At 56.9% G+C, this 17,753-nt stretch overlaps 1 pseudogene; it reads right to left on the reverse strand.

The window, feature by feature from the left end:
• Window positions 1–17,455: 17,455 nt before the first annotated feature.
• LOC137458484 (potassium voltage-gated channel subfamily A member 3-like) overlaps window positions 17,456–17,753 on the reverse strand; it is a 1,929-nt pseudogene continuing 1,631 nt past the window's right edge.

The raw sequence follows: 17,753 nt of genomic DNA on the forward strand, positions 1-17,753 counted from the left end.
TCTGAGATGCAGCAGCTCTGAGATGCAGCAGCTCTGAGATGCAGCAGGCCTGAGATGCAGCAGCTCTGAGATGCAGCTGCTCTGAGATGCAGCACCTCTGAGATGCAGCAGCTCTGAGATGCAGCTGCTCTGAGATGCAGCAGCTCTGAGATGCAGCAGCTCTGAGATGCAACAGTGCTGAGATGCAGCAGCTCTGAGATGCAGCAGCTCTGAGATGCAGCACCTCTGAGATGCAGCACCTCTGAGATGCAGCAGCTCTGAGATGCAGCAGCTCTGAGATGCAGCAGCTCTGAGATGCAGCAGCTCAACTGAACATCAGATCCCAGGCTGTCAGGGGTTGGAAAGGACCCAAAGAGATCATCCAGTCTGACCTCCCTGCCAGAGCAGGACCATACAATCCAGCTCAGGTCACACAGGAACACATCCAGACAGGGCCTTGGAAGTCTCCAGGGGAGACTCCACAACCTCTCTGGGCAGCCTGCTGCAGGGCTCTGTGACCCTCACAGTGAAGAAGTTTCCCCTTGTGTTGAGGTGGAGCTTCCTGTGCTGCAGCTTCCATCCTCTGCTCCTTGTCCTGTCCCTGGTGCAGCTGGACAGAGCCTGGCCCTGTCCCCTCCCTTGTGCTGGGTCAGTTCCTCAAGATTCCAGAGTTGCCAAAGCTTTTGCTTAGCCTCTTCTGCAGCCTTAAGGCCCTGGTACAAACCCATCAAGCTCCAGGGAAGCAGCTTTGGATGAGAGACCTCCCAAAGAACTCAGTCCCACCTCCCCCAGCCTGCTGGCAGCTCAATCCATCAGCACTGCTCAGTCATTTGGGGTTCCCAGTGATGGGAACAGGCTCAGCCCTCACCCCCCCAAACACTGGAGGCTGTCTACTGTCTTGTTCAAGGGGTCTTCTTAGGGTCTTTTTAAGATCTTAGGCTTCTCATGGTCTGAGCATTCACTGATTGTGGTGCTGGGGAGCTGCAGGGTGAGGCAGCCTGGGGAGGGCACAGCTCCCCCCTGCAGGAGACAGGGGATGGATGCCTGGGAGGAGGGAGTTGGCCATGCCACGAGAAGACACAGCCAGCCGTGGGGCAAATTGCTCTGCAGGCCTATCCACAGCACCCCAGCTGCTGCCAGCCCCCTGGGGATTTGCCAGCAGAGAGATCTGCTGGAGGACCCCAGGGAGGAGCTCCCTCTCCCTCCCCCCTCAGGGCCTGGCTGCAGGGCAGAGCGTGGCCAAAGGGGAAGCTAAGGAGAGGCACCACCCCAATTAGCCTTAATCTGTGCCCTTGGCTTTCACACAGGATTGATTTCACACCACGGATTGCTTCACCTCCCTCAGCCCCCAGCAACCCCTGCCAAGCCTTGGCATCCCCAGCTGATGGCCATCAGCCTGGGGGAGCTGCTTCCTGGGCCCTTCCCAGCAGTGCTGGGCCCCAGGCCACCTCCCTCAGCACCTTCTGCTGCCAGGAAAAGCCACATCCAAGCCAGGTGCCAGCTGCACCAGCCCTGCCTAATGCCTTTATGCACAGCTCCAGTGGCCACAGGGTTTCTGCCATGCTGGGCAGGAACAGAACAAGCCCAGGGAGCAATGTCCCACCGAGGGCCAGACCCAGGCTTGCTCTTGAGCCTCAAACCACACAGCTTGGACTAAAACTGTTGGGGTTTTTTTCTCCCTCTTGTTTCTTTCCTCCCCATCCCAGCCCATTCTCCCCTATCCCAGCCCATTCTCCCCCTATCCCAGCTCATTATCCCCTATCCCAGCCCATTCTCCCCCTATCCCAGCTCATTTTCCCCCCATCCCAGCCCATTCTCCCCCTATCCCAGCCCATTCTCCCCCATCCCAGCTCATTTTCCCCCCATCCCAGCCCATTCTCCCCCTATCCCAGCCCATTCTCCCCCATCCCAGCCCATTCTCCCCCTATCCCAGCTCATTCTCCCCCTATCCCAGCCCATTCTCCCTCATCCCATCCCATTCTCCCTCATCCCATCCCATTCTCCCCCTATCCCAGCTAATTCTCCCTCATCCCATCCCATTCTCCCCTATCCCAGCCCATTCTCCCCAGCTTGCCTCTATGCAGAGCCCCAGAGACCTCTGCCCTTGGGACCCCCCTGCCCAGGCCTTGCTCCCTTGAGTCCCAAGGGTCCCACCATCAACCTTGCACTGTGACAGGAGAAGGAATTCAAGCTGAGAAGTTGTCATCCATGTTTCAAACCCAACCAACATCATCCAGGTGACTTCAAGCCAAGGCCCTGCAGTCCTTCAGGCTCCACATCAGCTCCCAGCAGCGCTGAGGGAATTTCTCAAGCCTGAAGTTTGCAGGCAGGGGGTGGAGAAGCCAGAGGAGGAGGAGGAGGAGGAGGAGGAGGAGAACTTCTTCTGCTGAGCTCCAGTGAGGGCTGGAGCAATCCTGGCTCCCAAATCACAGTCTCACAGAATCACCAAGGTTGGAAGAGACTTCAAAGCTCATCAAGTCCAAGCTGTCACCACAGACCTCATGACTAAACCATGGCACCAAGTGCCACATCCAATCCCCTCCTGAACACCTCCAGGGATGGGGACTCCACCACCTCCCTGGGCAGCACAGCCCAATGGTTAACAACTCTCTCTGGGAAGAACTTTCTCCTCCCCTCCAGCCTTAACCTCCCCTGGCACAGCTTGAGACTGTGTCCTCTTGTTCTGATGCTGGGTGCCTGCCTGGGAGAAGAGCCCAACCCCCACCTGGCTCCAACCTCCCTGCAGGGAGCTGGAGAGAGCAAGAAGGTCTCCCCTGAGCCTCCTCTTCTGCAGGCTAAGCAACCCCAGCTCCCTCAGCCTCTCCTCCCAGGGCTGTGCCCCAGACCCCTCCCCAGCTTTCTTGCCCTTCTCTGGACACCTTCCAGCAGCTCAACCTCTTTCCTGACCTGAGGAGCCCAGAGCTGGCCACAGGACTCCAGGTGTGGCCTCAGCAGTGCTGAGCACAGGGCAGGATGAGCTCCCTGCTCCTGCTGGCCACACTCTTCCTGCTGCAGGCCAGGCTGCCCTTGGCCTTCTTGGCCACCCTGGGCACACTGCTGCCTCCTGTTCAGCCTACTATCAACCACTCCCCCCAGGTCCCTTTCTGCCTGGCTGCTCTCAGCCACTCTGACCCCAGCCTGTAGCTCTGCCTGGGGTTGCTGTGGCCAAAGTGCAGCCCCTGGCACTTGTTGAATGCCATCCTGTTGGCCTCTGCCCACCTCTGCAGGCACTCCAGGTCCCTCTGCAGGGCCCTGCTACCCTCTAGCAGCTCAACATCACAGCTCAGAAGCCCTTCTGGGTCTTGTCCATTGCTTTGCCAGGAATATCTCCATGGGAGCCAGGAGAGTGGCAGAGGAATTGTTCACATCTCAGCGCTGCCAACAACCTGTGGCCCTGGGCAGGGAGCACTGAGAGCCCCCCAAACCTTCCCCCCAACCATCCTCCCAACCCCCTCTCCCCCCCTCAAAACCCCTTGGGCTCTTTAGCAGCAGCTCTGCTTCAGGTTTTCCTTTCTTCTTTCAGGACATATTCTTTTAAACAATCAGCATTTAAAAAAAATAGACTAAAATAGTGTCCAAAAAGATTCCCCACCTCCCCCCTCCCCCTCCTCCTCCTGGCTCTGCTCAGCTCAGTCCCATTGTATTGCACATGAGTCAAGGAGAATCTTCCAGCTCCAAAGCTGTTCCCTTGGACATAAAAGCACTTGGTAGAGAGCACAGAGAACGTGGTCAAGTTGTCCATAGAAGCTCTGAAACATCACTTGGGTTTAAGTGGAGGGGGAAGGGAGGGGAGGACAAGAGCCTTGGCTGCTCAGCTCCAGCAGTTGCTGTGTCCCTGCTGTTTGCCATTTCCTTGGAGAGGTTTCGTGTCTGAAGGGCCTGAAGTTCGTGCAGCTTCCTCTGGTCGCTGTGGGGCAGAGCAGAGAACCTCTGTTAAGCACAGCCTGGGGCTGGGAAACAGGCAGCAGCTCCTCACTTCAGTGTGGTGCAGGGGAAGAGGGGCTGCAGGCTGGACCCCTCTGACACCTTCCCAGCACTGTTCCCCCTTCAATGGAATAGAGAATGTTGGATTCACCTCTTTATCCCTCCCCATCCCTGTTCCCCCTTCAATAATGCAGGGAATGTTGGATTCACCTCTTTATTCCTTCCCTTTATTCCTTCCCATCCCTGTTCCCCCTTCAGTGGAATAGGGAATGTTGGATTCACCTCTTTATTCCTTCCCAGCCCTGTTCCCCCTTCAATAAAATAGGGAATGTTGGATTCACCCCTTTATTCCTTCCCATTCCTATTCCCCCTTCAATCTTCCCTTTCCTATTCCCCTTCAATAAAGTAAGGAATGTTGGATTCACCTCTTTATTCCTCCCCATCCCTGTTCCCCTTCAATAAAGTAGGGAATGTTGGATTCACCTCTTTATTCCTCCCCATCCCTGTTCCCCTTCAATAAAGTAGGGAATGTTGGATTCACCTCTTTATTCCTCCCCATCCCTGTTCCCCTTCAATAAAGTAGGGAATGTTGGATTCACCTCTTTATTCCTTCCCTTCCCTGTTCCCTCTTCAATAGAATTGGGAATGTTGGATTTACCCCCTTTTTCCTTCCCATTCCTGTTCCCCTTCAATGGAATAGGGAATGTTGGATTCACCTCTTTATTCCTTCCCATCCCTGTTCCCTCTTCAATAGAAGAGAGAATGTTGGATTCACCTCTTCATTCCTTCCCATCCCTTTTCCCCCTTCAATGGAATAGGGAATGTTGAATTCATCCCTTTATTCCTTCCCTTCCTTGTTCCCCTTCAATAAAGCAGGGAATATTGGATTCACCTCTTTATTCCTTCCCATTCCTATTCCCCCTTCAATCTTCCCATTCTTATTCCCCTTCAATAGAATAGGGAATGTTGGATTCACCTCTTTATCCCTCCCCATCCCTGTTTCCCTTCAATAGAACAGGGAATGTTGGATTCACCTCTTTATTCCTTCCCTTTATTCCTCCCCATCCCTGTTCCCTCTTCAATAGAACAGGGAATGTTGGATTCACCTCTTTATTCCTTCCCTTTATTCCTTCCCAGCCCTGTTCCCCCTTCAATGGAATAGGGAATGTTGGATTCACCTCTTTATTCCTTCCCATCCCTGTTACCTCTTCAATAGAATAGGGAATATTGGATTCACCTCCTTTTTCCTTCCCATTCCTATTCTCCTTTAAATCAAATAGGGAAAACTGGATTCACCTCTTTATTCCTTCCCATTCCTATTCCCCCTTCAATCTTCCCATTCTTATTCCCCTTCAATAGAATAGGGAATGTTGGATTCACCTCTTTATCCCTCCCCATTCCTGTTCCCCCTTCAATAGAATAGGGAATGTTGGATTCACCTCTTTATTCCTCCCCATCCCTGTTCCCTCTTCAATAGAACAGGGAATGTTGGATTCACCTCTTAATTCCCTCCCATTCCTATTCCCCTTTAAATAGAAGAGGGACAATTGGATTCCTCCACATCCCCATTCCATTTAAAGAGCAAGGGGGAAATTGGTTCCCATCTTTAGTCCTTCTCATCCCTGTTTCCCCTTAACAGGGGGAAATTTAGATTCCCATCCTTATTCCTTCCCATCCTTATTCCTTCCCATCCTTATCCCTTCCCATCCCCATTCCCTCACATCCTTCTTCCTTCCCATCTTCATTCCCATCAAACAAAAATGGGGAAATTGCCTTCATGTCTTCATTCACAGTCTCACAGTCTCACAGTCTCACAGTATTACACAGTATCACCAAGGTTGGAAGAGACCTCAAGGATCATCAAGTCCAAGCTGTCACCACAGACCTCATGACTAAACCATGGCACCAAGTGCCACATCCAATCCCCTCCTGAACACCTCCAGGGATGGGGACTCCACCACCTCCCTGGGCAGCACAGCCCAATGGCAAATGACTCTCTGTGAAGAACTTTCTCCTCCCCTCCAGCCTAAACCTCCCCTGGCACAGCTTGAGACTGTGTCCTCTTGTTCTGGTGCTGCTTGCCTGGGAGAAGAGCCCAACCCCCACCTGGCTCCAACCTCCCTGCAGGGAGTTGCAGAGAGCAAGAAGGTCTCCCCTGAGCCTCCTCTTCTGCAGGCTAAGCAACCCCAGCTCCCTCAGCCTCTCCTCCCAGGGCTGTGCCCCAGACCCCTCCCCAGCCTTGTTGCCCTTCTCTGGACACCTTCAAGTCTCTCAATGTCCTTCTTGAGCTGAGGAGCCCAGAGCTGGACACAGGACTCAAGGTGTGGCCTAACCAATGCAGAGTCCAGGGGCACAATGACCTCCCTGCTCCTGCTGGCCACACTCTTCCTGCTGCAGGCCAGGATGCCCTTGGCCTTCTTGGCCACCTGGGCACACTGCTGGCTCATGTTCAGCCAGCTGTCAATCAGCACCCTCAGGTCCCTCTCTGCCTGGCTGCTCTCAGCCACTCTGCCCCCAGCCTGTAGCTCTGCCTGGGGTTGCTGTGGCCAAAGTGCAGCCCCTGGCACTTGTTGAATGCCATCCTGTTGGACTCTGCCCATCTGCCCAGCCTGGCAAGGTCCCTCTGCAGAGCCCTTCTGCCCTCTGACTGACCAACCTCTGCTCCCAGCTTGGTGTCAGCTGCAAACTTGCTGAGGACTGACTCAATGCCCTCCTCCAGATCATCAATGAAGATATTAAAGAGGCTGGGGCCCAGCACTGCTCCCTGGGGGACATCCATTCAGTATCAGTATCAGTACCACTAAGGTCCTCCACATCCCAATTCCCTTTAAACAGCAAGGGGGAAATTGGTTCCCATCTTTAGTCCTTCCCATTCCTGTTTCCCCTTAAAAAGGGGAAATTGAGGTCCACATCCTTCTTCCTCCACATCCTTCTTCCTTCACACCCTTCCTCCCATTAAACAATCCCCCACCCCCCCCAAAAAAAAAGAAGGGAAAAATTGGTTCCCAACCTTCTTCCTTCACAGCCTTACTGCCTTTTAAACAGAGCTGGGAGCATTCATGCAGCAGCTCACAGCCCTCTGGCTTTCAGAGTCACTTCACAGCCTGCCCATGGGAGCACCTCCTGCCCTCCAGCCTGGGCTCTGCACCTGCCTGTGGATGGGGCATGGCCAAACCCCAGGAGGGTTACACCCCAGTGGGAGCCACACACACAAAGTACAGGATCCCAGAGCCCCAGCATGGTTGGAAGGGACCTCTGGAGCTCATCCAGTCCAACACCCCCCTGCTTCAGCAGGGCTCCCCCAGCAGAGCTCACCCTGCCCAACCCCTGCCCCAGCAGGGCACCCCCAGCAGAGCTCAGCCACTCCAACCCCTGCCCCAGCAGGGCTCCCCCAGCAGGGCTCAGCCACTCCAACCCCCCCTGCCCCAGCAGGGCTCCCCCAGCAGAGCTCAGCCACTCCAACCCCTGCCCCAGCAGGGCTCCCCCAGCAGAGCTCACCCACTCCAACCCCTGCCCCAGCAGGGCTCCCCCAGCAGCTTGCCCAGGGGCACAGTGCCCAGGGGGGGTTGGAAGCTCTCCCCCCCAGCAGACTCCACAACCTCTCTGGGCAGCCTGCTCCAGGCTCCAGCAGCCTCACCCCAAACAACTTTCTCCTCCTGCTCAGCTCCAACCTCCTGCCTGACACTTTGTGCCCCTTGCCCCTTGGCCTGGCCCTGGGCACCACTCAGCAGAGCCTGGCCCCAGCCTCTTGCCCCCCACAGCTCCTTTAGCTCTTGCTGAGCATTGCTCAGCTGCCCTCTGGGGCTGCTCTGCTCCAGGCTCTCAGCCCCAGGGCTCTCAGCCTTTGCTGCTCCCAGAGCTGCTCCAGGCCCCTCAGCAGCTTCCTGGCCCTCACTTGGACTCTGTCCAGCAGTTCTCTGTCTCTCTTGAACTGGGGAGCCCAGAGCTGGACCAAATACTCCAGCTATGGCCTGACTGGGGCAGAGGGGGAAAAGAACCTCCCTCACCCATCTGGCCACACTCTTCTTCATGCCCCCCCCCCCAGGACACCATTGACCTTCTTGGCCCCGAGGGCACCTTGCTGGCTCCTGGGGACCTTGTCCCCCCCAGCACTCCCAGGTGCTTCTCCCTGGAGCTGCTCTCCAGCAGGTGCCCCCTCAGCTGTTGTGCTGCTGCCTGACCCTTTTGTGGTGATTTTTCAAGTGGGAATTAGTAGAGCTTCCCATAAGGAGGTTCATTAAGGCCCTTAAGAAGAGTGTGGTGCACACTAATGAGATGAGCACAACCACCAAATCAGATTAGCTGAGCAGGATGCTTCATTAGCAGCCTGTGATGAGACAAGGCTAGGAAGGATCCAGAGGCATGGTCCAGAGCAACAGGACCTGCCTGGCCCCAGCTCATCTCCCCAGATGAGCCTGTTGTCCCCAGAGGGAGAGCCAGGGTGGAGATGGGCAAGATGGGAGGGGAGCCATGCTGCAAGGAGGGTGAGACCTGCTCCCTGGATGACACTGCAGGGCTGATGCTGCAGGGTTGATGCTGCAGGGTTGATGCTGCAGGGCTACTGCTGCAAGGCTGATGCTGCAGGGCTAATGCTACAAGGCTAATACTGCAGGGCTGATGCTGCAGGGCTGATGCTGCAGGGCTGATGCTGCAGGGCTAATGCTACAAGGCTAATACTGCAGGGCTGATGCTGCAGGGCTGATGCTGCAGGGCTGCTGCTGCAAGGCTGATGCTGCAGGGCTGATGCTGCAAGGCTGATGCTGCAAGGCTGATGCTGCAGGGCTAATGCTGCAGGGCTGATGCTGCAGGGCTGATGCTGCAGGGCTAATGCTGCAAGGCTAATACTGCAAGGCTGATGCTGCAGGGCTGATGCTGCAGGGCTGATGCTGCAAGGCTGATGCTGCAGGGCTAATGCTGCAAGGCTAATACTGCAAGGCTGATGCTGCAGGGCTGATGCTGCAGGGCTGATGCTGCAGGGCTAATGCTGCAAGGCTAATACTGCAAGGCTGATGCTGCAGGGCTGATGCTGCAGGGCTGATCAGGGCTGATGCTGCAGAGCTGATGCTGCAGGGCTGATGCTGCAGGGCTAATGCTGCAGGGCTGATGCTGCAGGGCTGATGCTGCAAGGCTGATGCTGCAGGGCTGATGCTGCAAGGCTGATGCTGCAGGGCTGATGCTGCAGGGCTAATGCTGCAGGGCTGATGCTGCAAGGCTAATACTGCAGGGCTGATGCTGCAGGGCTGATGCTGCAGGGCTGATCACAGACTCACAGAATTCCTGAGGCTGGAAAAGACCTCTGAGAGCCTCAAGTCCAGCCTGTGACCTAACGCCACCACAGCAGCTAAACCAGAGCCCCCAAGGGCCACATCCAAGCTTTCCTTAAAGACCTGCAGTGATGGGGACTCCACACCTGCCTGGGCAGCCCATCCCAGGGCCTTAGATGATGCTGCAGGGATGGCAAAGCCAGGAAGATTAAGGAGAGAGGTGGGAATTCCCACAAGGAGCAAAGATCCCCTTGCAAGGCAGTGTGGCACTCAGGGGGAAAAGAAGCTGCCAGAGGGGCTTAGAGCTCCTTGCAAGTGTCTCAGCCCAGCTGGCTGTTCAACACCAGCTTATCCTGAAGTGCCAGAAGGTCTATTCAAGGGCTTAAAGCTAACTGGGGTTTAGGCTTTACTGGACTGGGCTTGCTGGAGGGGATTACACCACCCCACCCCCCTCCCACCTGCAGGGCTGTTTCACAAAGCAGTAGGAAGGCTGCTGGGATGCTGAAGCAGCCCTGGTGTCTTACACCAATGCAATCCAAGCAGCTCCTCCAACAGCCTGGGAAATGCTTTTGGCTTGGGCAGGAGGGGGATGACAGGGCTGGGGCTCTGCAGAGTATCAGAGAATCACAGAGCTGGCAGGGCTGGAAGGGAGCTCAAGGCTCAGCCAGCTCCAAGCCCCTGCCATGGGCAGGGACACCTCACACCACAGCAGCTTGCTCACAGCCACCTCCAGCCTGGCTGCAAACACCTCCAGGCAGGAGGCTTCCACCACCTCCCTGGGCAGCCTGGGCCAGGCTCTCACCACCCTCCTGCCCAACAACTTCTCCCTGCCATCCAATCTTCATCTCCCCACTTCTAGTTCTGCTCCATCCCCCCCAGTCCTATCCCTCCCTCACACCTTCCAAAGTCCCTCCCCAGCTTTCCTGCAGCCCCCTGCAGCTGCTGGCAGGCCACAAGGAGGTCTCCTGGGAGCCTTCTCCTCTCCAGCCTGCACAACCCCAACTCTCTCAGGCTGTCTGCAGAGCAGAGCAGCTCCAGCCCTCTGCTCCTCCTCCTGGCCCTGTTCTGGACACCTTCCAGCCCCTCCAGAGCCTTCCTGGCACAGAGGCTCCAGAGCTGGCCCCAGAGCTGCAGCTGTGGGCTCAGCAGAGTGGAGCAGAGGGGCAGAATCCCCTCCCTGGCCCTGCTGGCCACACTTCTCTTGCTGTAAGAGGTAAAGAACATTTTTCTCCAGGGATGAGGCTGCTACCTGTTCCAGTGTCTCACCACCCTCCTGGTGAAGAATTTCTCCCTATCATGGCATTGTTTGGGCTGGAAAAGCCCTCTGAGATCACCCAGTCCAACATCAACCCAACCCCACCATGGCCACCAAACCATGGCCCCAGGTGCCTTGCTTGAACACCTCCAGGCCTGGGGACTCCACCACCTCCCTGGGCAGCCTCTGCCAAGCCCTGACCACCCCTGGAGCAGAATCCCCTCCCTGGCCCTGCTGGCCACACTCCTCTTGCTGTAAGAGGTAAAGAACAATTCCCTCAAAGAGGGGAGAATGATCCAAAGTTTGGGGCTGCCCTTGAGCCTTAGAATCATAAGATTGTCAGGGTTGGAAGAGACCTCAAGGATCATCCAGCTCCCACCCCCCCCTGCCATGGGCAGGGACAAAGGCTGTATCCTTGTCCTTGGAGGAAGCAATCCCAAATCCTCCTGGGAGAAATGATGTTTCCCCCACCAAATCCAGCAGGAACAGCAGAGGGAGTGAGGAGCATCCAGCAGATATCTCTTCTCCAGCTCCTGCAGGGATCCAGATGTCTTCCTCTCTTATGGTGGTGGTGGTGGTGGTGATGAAATCCTCTCCACTCCAAGAGGAACAGAGGACATCAAGCAGCAGCCCCAAAAATGAGCTGCTGTGAACCCAGCCAAGCCAAAGCCTTTGTCTCCAAGTGCTCAGGGCTGGGGGAGCAGACTGCAGGAGTTGAGTCCAAGCCTCCTGAGCTCCTGGAGCTGGTGAAAATCCAAGGGACCGGGAAACAGCTCCTCTTGGGCCAGGGTTTGGAGGGCTCCAACCCAAGTGGCCTGCAGAAGGGATGGCTCCGGCCACGTGCTGCTGATCCCAAACCATCTGCAGGGGTGGAAGAGAGCCTGAAGGGAGTCCAAGAGTAATTAATGCCAACCAAAGCAGGCTTGGGACCACCAGATCTCATCACTTCCACTTGGTAGCTCTTCTCAGCAAGTTCCATGGCTGGCTGATGAAGAGAAGAGCCTGGGCACTGCTCTCCTCTGAGGGGCTGCCCAGCAGCTCGCTTAAGAAAGCAGAGCGATGAAGCCAGGTCCCAGGAGACATCAGAAGGCAGAAAAGCAGCTGGCCCAGGTCCTGCTGCCTGCTTCACATCTCCCTCTGCATGCTTTGCTTCCTCACAGCGTGCTGCAAGCAGGATGCAACAAGACATCCCCGAAAGGTCTCCAGCCCCAGGAGAGAACAGCTCAGGCTCGGTGCAGATGCTGCAGGAGATCTCCTCCTGTGGCTCAGAGGCTTCTGAAGTGCAGAATAACAGAGTCCTCAAGCCTCAAGGATTCCATGGAGTCCTGGAATGGTTTGGGTTGGGAGGGACCTTCAAGATCACCCAGCTCCAACCCCCCAGCCATGGGCAGGGACACCTCCCCCCAGCCCAGCTTGCTCAAGGTCTCATCCAGCCTGGCCCTCAGCACCTCCAGGGAGGAGGCAGCCACAGCCTCCCTGGGCAGCCTGTGCCAGGCTCTCCCCACCCACCCAGCCTGGCTTTGAACACTTCTAGGCTTGGAGCCTCCATGACTCATTCAAGGACCTGAAGTGCTGGGTGCTAGCCCCCGGGGCTGCCTGTGCAGGGGTAGCAAACCCCTGCAGCCTGCACTGCTGCACCCAGCCCACAGCAAAGCCCTTCCACACCCCCCCTGCCAGCTCCAGTTCCCAGCAGGCAGGGTCATATCTAACCCCAAATTCCTCTGCCTAGTTTTTGGCCTAAGGTACAGATCCCTGTGGTGCTGTGGTGGCAGCTCCAAGCAGAGACCAACAAGGAGGGAGCAGAAGGTCTGGGTGGGAAGGGACCTTAAAAGCTCATCCAGTCCAACCCACTCCAGTCAGCAGCCAGAGCAGGTTGCTCAGAGCCCCAGACAACCTGAGCTGCAGTGGTGCCAGGCATGGGGCAGCTCCAACCTCTCTGGGCAGCCTGGCACAGGCTCTCCCCACCCTCAGCATAGGAAATTTCTTCTTCCTTTCCAGTCTGAATCTCCTTTTAGTTCCAAACCACCTCTCCCTTGCCCTGTCCCAACAGGCCTGGCTCAAAACTCTGTCCCCAGCTTTCTTCTTGCCTCCTTGGAGCACCTTGGAGCTCCTTGGAGCACTGCAAGGCCACCAGAAGCTCTCCCTGGAGCCTTCTCCTCACCAGGCTGCACAACCCCAACTCTCTCAGCCTGGCCTCACAGCAGAGGGCTTCCAGCCCTGCCAGCACTGCTGTGGCCTCCCCTGGCCCTGCTCCACCAGGTCCCTGCCTGTGCTGTGCTGAGCTGAGCTGGCCCCAGCACTCTGAGCATATAAATAAGTAATCTGCCTTCAGGAGGAGTGAGCTGGGAGGATGGAAAAGCAAATGCAGAATGCAGAGTGAAGAAACCACAGGAGAGGCTGATGATGGGGTTGGGAGCTGGAGGGCAGTGCTGGTGTCCCCAGGAAGCTGGGTCAAAGCCTGGGCTTCCCTCCAGCTGGGGGAGATAACCCCAGTGTAAGAGGTATTGGGGCAAGCTCTGCAGGCTTCAAGAACGCTGAACCCTGAAAAGCTTTTGGAGGATTCTTTACTTCTGCCTCTTCCTCCCTCAGCATGTCCCAGGTCAAGCCCTTGATGAAGCTGCTCAGCGTCACTGGCAGATGGGGAAACTGAGGCCAGGAGGAGCTGACCTGCCCAAAGCCAGCCAGTAGAGCAGAGCAAAGCAGAGCAAAGCAAAGCAGAGCAGAGCAGAGCAGAGCAGAGCAGAGCAGAGCTGAGCAAAGCAGAGCTGAGCAAAGCAGAGCAGAGCTGAGCAAAGCAGAGCTGAGCAAAGCAGAGCAAAGCAGAGCAAAGCAAAGCAGAGCTGAGCAAAGCAGAGCAGAGCTGAGCAAAGCAGAGCTGAGCAAAGCAGAGCAAAGCGAAGCAGAGCAGAGCAGAGCAAAGCAAAGCAAAGCAGAGCAGAGCAAAGCAAAGCAGAGCAAAGCAGAGCAAAGCGAAGCAGAGCAGAGCAGAGCAAAGCAAAGCAAAGCAGAGCAAAGCGAAGCAGAGCAGAGCAAAGCAGAGCAAAGCGAAGCAGAGCAGAGCAGAGCAAAGCGAAGCAGAGCAGAGCAAAGCAGAGCAAAGCGAAGCAGAGCAGAGCAAAGCAGAGCTGAGCAAAGCTGAGCAGAGCTGAGCAAAGCAAAGCAGAGCAGAGCAGAGCAAAGGAGAGCAGAGCAGAGCAGAGCAGAGCAGAGCAAAGGAGAGCAGAACAAAGCAGAGCAGAGCAGAGCAAAGCAGAGCAGAGCAGAGCAAAGGAGAGCAGAGCAGAGCAAAGCAGAGCAGAGCAGAGCAAAGGAGAGCAGAGCAGAGCAAAGCAGAGCAGAGGAGAGCAGAGCAAAGCAGCTGGTGCTGGCCAGCATCAACCCAGACCTGAGTGCACTGCATCCTCTCTAGGAGAGCAGAGACAGCCACTGCCTCACCTCTCCCTGTGGGCATCCAGACCAAACCTTTCCACCTGGGAGGTGTTAAAGATGCTAAAAATGAAGTGCACCAACTGTAGCAAAGCCACAGCCAGGACAGAGCTGAGACATGCTCAGAAAAGCTTCTGAGTGACAAGTCTGGAGGAAATGAATCATTCTTCAGCCAGCCTGGCAGAGTGTGCTGCTGTCTGCACTGCTGAGCCAGGGCCAGAGAATCACAGAGCTGGCAGGGCTGGGAGGGAGCTCAAGGCTCAGCCAGCTCCAAGCCCCTGCCATGCCCAGGGACACCTCACACCACAGCAGCTTGCTCACAGCCACCTCCAGCCTGGCTGCAAACACCTCCAGGCAGGAGGCTTCCACCACCTCCCTGGGCAGCCTGGGCCAGGCTCTCACCACCCTCCTGCCCAACAACTTCTTCCTCACGGCCAATCTCCATCTCCCCACTTCTACTTCTGCTCCATCCCCCCCAGTCCTATCCCTCCCTCACACCCTCCAAAGTCCCTCCCCAGCTTTCCTGCAGCCCCCTGCAGCTCCTGGAAGGCCACAAGGAGGTCTCCTGGGAGCCTTCTCCTCTCCAGCCTGCACAACTCCAACTCTCTCAGGCTGTCTGCAGAGTAGAGCAGCTCCAGCCCTCTGCTCCTCCTCCTGGCCCTGCTCTGGACACCTTCCAGCCCCTCCAGAGCCTTCCTGGCACAGAGGCTCCAGAGCTGGCCCCAGAGCTGCAGCTGTGGGCTCAGCAGAGTGGAGCAGAGGGGCAGAATCCCCTCCCTGGCCCTGCTGGCCACACTTCTCTTGCTGTAAGAGGGAAAGAACATTTTTCTCCAGGGATGAGGCTGCTACCTGTTCCAGTGTCTCACCACCCTCCTGCTGAAGAATTTCTCCCTATCATGGCATTGTTTGGGCTGGAAAAGCCCTCTGAGATCACCCAGTCCAACATCAACCCAACCCCACCATGGCCACCAAACCATGGCCCCAGGTGCCTTGCTTGCACACCTCCAGGCCTGGGGACTCCACCACCTCCCTGGGCAGCCTCTGCCCAGCCCTGACCACCCCTGGAGCAAAGAAATGTTCCCTCATCTCCAACCTGACCCTCCCCTGGCACAATTTCAGGCCACCTTCTCTGACCTGAGACTAGGGAAGAAAGCCCAACCCCCAGCTGGCTCCAGCCTCCTTTTGCAGGGAGCTGCCAGAGAGCCAGGAGGTGGTGGAATGAGTGTGCAGCAGGGCTGAGCAAAGCTGCTCCCAGCATGGCTGGAGGATCACCAGCACTCAGGAAGCATTTGAGCTGCTCCCAGCTCGAGTGGCAAGCTGGAGGAGATAGGGGACAGGTTTTAATTTGCTTGAGCATGTCCTGCTCCATGAGAAGGAGAAAGCTGACAGTGCCCTGCAGGGAGGTTTCCCTGCCCTGCTTGCATAGCATCCCCACTGCTGGAAATTCAGCCTTGGAGCAGTGCTGAGACACAAACAGAGCCTGGAACTCAGAGGGCTCCTCAGGCAGAGTCTTGTTTGTGGAAGGAGAAGCACACAGGGGGATGATCTCTGAGCCCTTCCTGGCTGTGCTTTGCCACTAAGAGGGATAAGGAAGGCTCCAGCTGGCTGAGGGCAGTGTGGGACCCTGCAGACATCTCTCTTCCACATAGGTTCCCATGAGCAAGAAATGGGCTTGGGGGCTGCTGGGGACACAGAGCAGGAGCCCAGGAGCCTTCCCAGCACAAAGCAGCAAACACAGGGCCCAGCAAGTGAGATGAGCTCAGCTCTGATGGAGTCAGCATTACTCACTTGCCTGTTTGGGAAGCCAAGCTCAGGGATAAAAGGTCTTGGTTGTGTCCTGAGCTCGACCCCAGCACAGCCAGCAAAGCTTCAGCCCCTGTGGGGACAGGGCTGGGGGGGTGGCTCTGCAGCAACCCTTCTCCTGGGGAAGCTGCTTGGCTGCCTTCTCCTCCTGCTCAGCTCCAACCTCCTGCCTGCCACTTTGTGCCCCTTGCCCCTTGGCCTGGCCCTGGGCACCACTCAGCAGAGCCTGGCCCCAGCCTCTTGCCCTCCACAGCTCCTTCAGCTCTTGCTGAGCATTGCTCAGCTGCCCTCTGGGGCTGCTCTGCTCCAGGCTCTCAGCCCCAGGGCTCTCAGCCTTTGCTGCTCCCAGAGCTGCTCCAGGCCCCTCAGCAGCTTTGTGGCCCTCACTTGGACTCTCTCCAGCAGTTCCCTGTCTCTCTTAAACTGGGGAGCCCAGAACTGGATACTTCAGATGTGGCCTCCCTAGGGCAGAGGAGCAGCAGTCCCTCCCCTGCCCTGCTGGCCACACTCTTCTCCATGCCCCCCCAGGACACCATTGACCTTGGCCATGAGGGCACCTTGCTGGCTCCTGGGGACCTTGCTGTCCCCCAGCACTCCCAGGTCATTCCCCTTGGAGCTGCTCTCCAGCAGGTCCCCCCTCAGCTGTGCTGCTGCAGGAGGTTGTTCCTCCCCAGGGCAGGACTCAGGGGCTCTGTTTTCCTGCCCTTCACATCCTAGGATGTCCAGAAGGTCTCCATCTCCCTGCAGCCATCACATGCCAAGGGCATCCTGGCCTGCATCAAGAATTGTGTGGCCAGCAGGAGCAGGGAAGTTATTGTGCCCTTGTGCTCAGCATTGGTTTGGCCATTCCTTGAGTCCTGTGTCCAGTTCTGGGCTCCTCAGCTCAGGAAAGAGGTTGAGCTGCTGGAAGGTGTCCAGAGAAGGGCAACAAAGCTGGGGAGGGGTCTGGAGCACAGCCCTGGGAGCACAGGCTGAGGGAGCTGGGGTTGCTTAGCCTGCAGAAGAGGAGGCTCAGGGGAGACCTTCTTGCTCTCTGCAACTCCCTGCAGGGAGGTTGGAGCCAGGTGGGGGTTGGGCTCTTCTCCCAGGCAAGCAGCACCAGAACAAGAGGACACAGTCTCAAGCTGTGCCAGGGGAGGTTTAGGCTGGAGAGGAGGAAGAAATTCTTCATAGAGAGAGTGATTGACCCTTGGGATGTGCTGCCCAGGGAGGTGGTGGAGTCCCCATCCCTGGAGGTGTTGAAGAGGGGATTGGATGTGGCACTTGGAGCCATGGTCCATTAGTCATGAGGTCTTGGGTGAGAGGTTGGACTTGCTGATCTCTGAGGTCTTTTCCATCCTTCTTGATTCTATGATTCTATGCTGTTGCAGGAGGATGCTGATGCCCTGAGCTTTCCTTCCTAGTACAGGCAGCAGCTGAGAGCAAAGGGCAAAACGAGCCACACTGAAGCCCTTTCTGCCTGCTTGCAGCCAGAGAGCTGCAGCCAGCCCGGAGATCCCTTGGTGAAGGCTTTAAACAGACGGGGAACAACGGCCCTGCCCTCCAGCCGCCTGCCCTGGGAGCCTCCCTGCGCTCTCCCCGAGCCATGCATATTTTAAAAGCTTGGCAGGAAGAGGGCTCCAAACTACACAACGAAAGAGATTTCCCACCGAAGCCTCTGGGCTCACAGCAGCCGCCGCGGGGGAGCCTGAGCCTGCGCTGCAGCCCTGCCAGGACTCAGCCCCTGGGCAGCTGGGGAGCTCGGGCTGGATGCTGCCCTTCAGCTCGGGGGGAGCTGCTTGCCTGCCCTTTGCCTCTCTGCCGCTTAGCTGAGCATCCACCGGGAGGTGAGAATAAAAGGCTGGCTGCTTCTGCCGAGTGATGGAGCAGGAACAATTGCCCGGGGAGAAATCTGACCCTGCTGGAGGAAAGGGACACCGCCGACCCCTGTCTGTGTCCACACGGAGGGTGGGATGGAAACTCCTCTGCTCCTCCGGCCACCCCAAGCACCTGGAGGGCATCTATTGTGCTGGAGAACAAGAGAAGCTTTGTAGAGGAGCTCAGGCCTGGAAACACACAAAACAGGGGGCAAAGAAGCAGGAGAAAGAGGTGATGGGGGCAAA

This window comes from Melanerpes formicivorus, unplaced genomic scaffold, assembly GCF_026170545.1.
Source record: "Melanerpes formicivorus ecotype bairdi unplaced genomic scaffold, bMelFor1.0.p_v2 SCAF_250, whole genome shotgun sequence".
Lineage (NCBI taxonomy): Eukaryota > Metazoa > Chordata > Aves > Piciformes > Picidae > Melanerpes > Melanerpes formicivorus.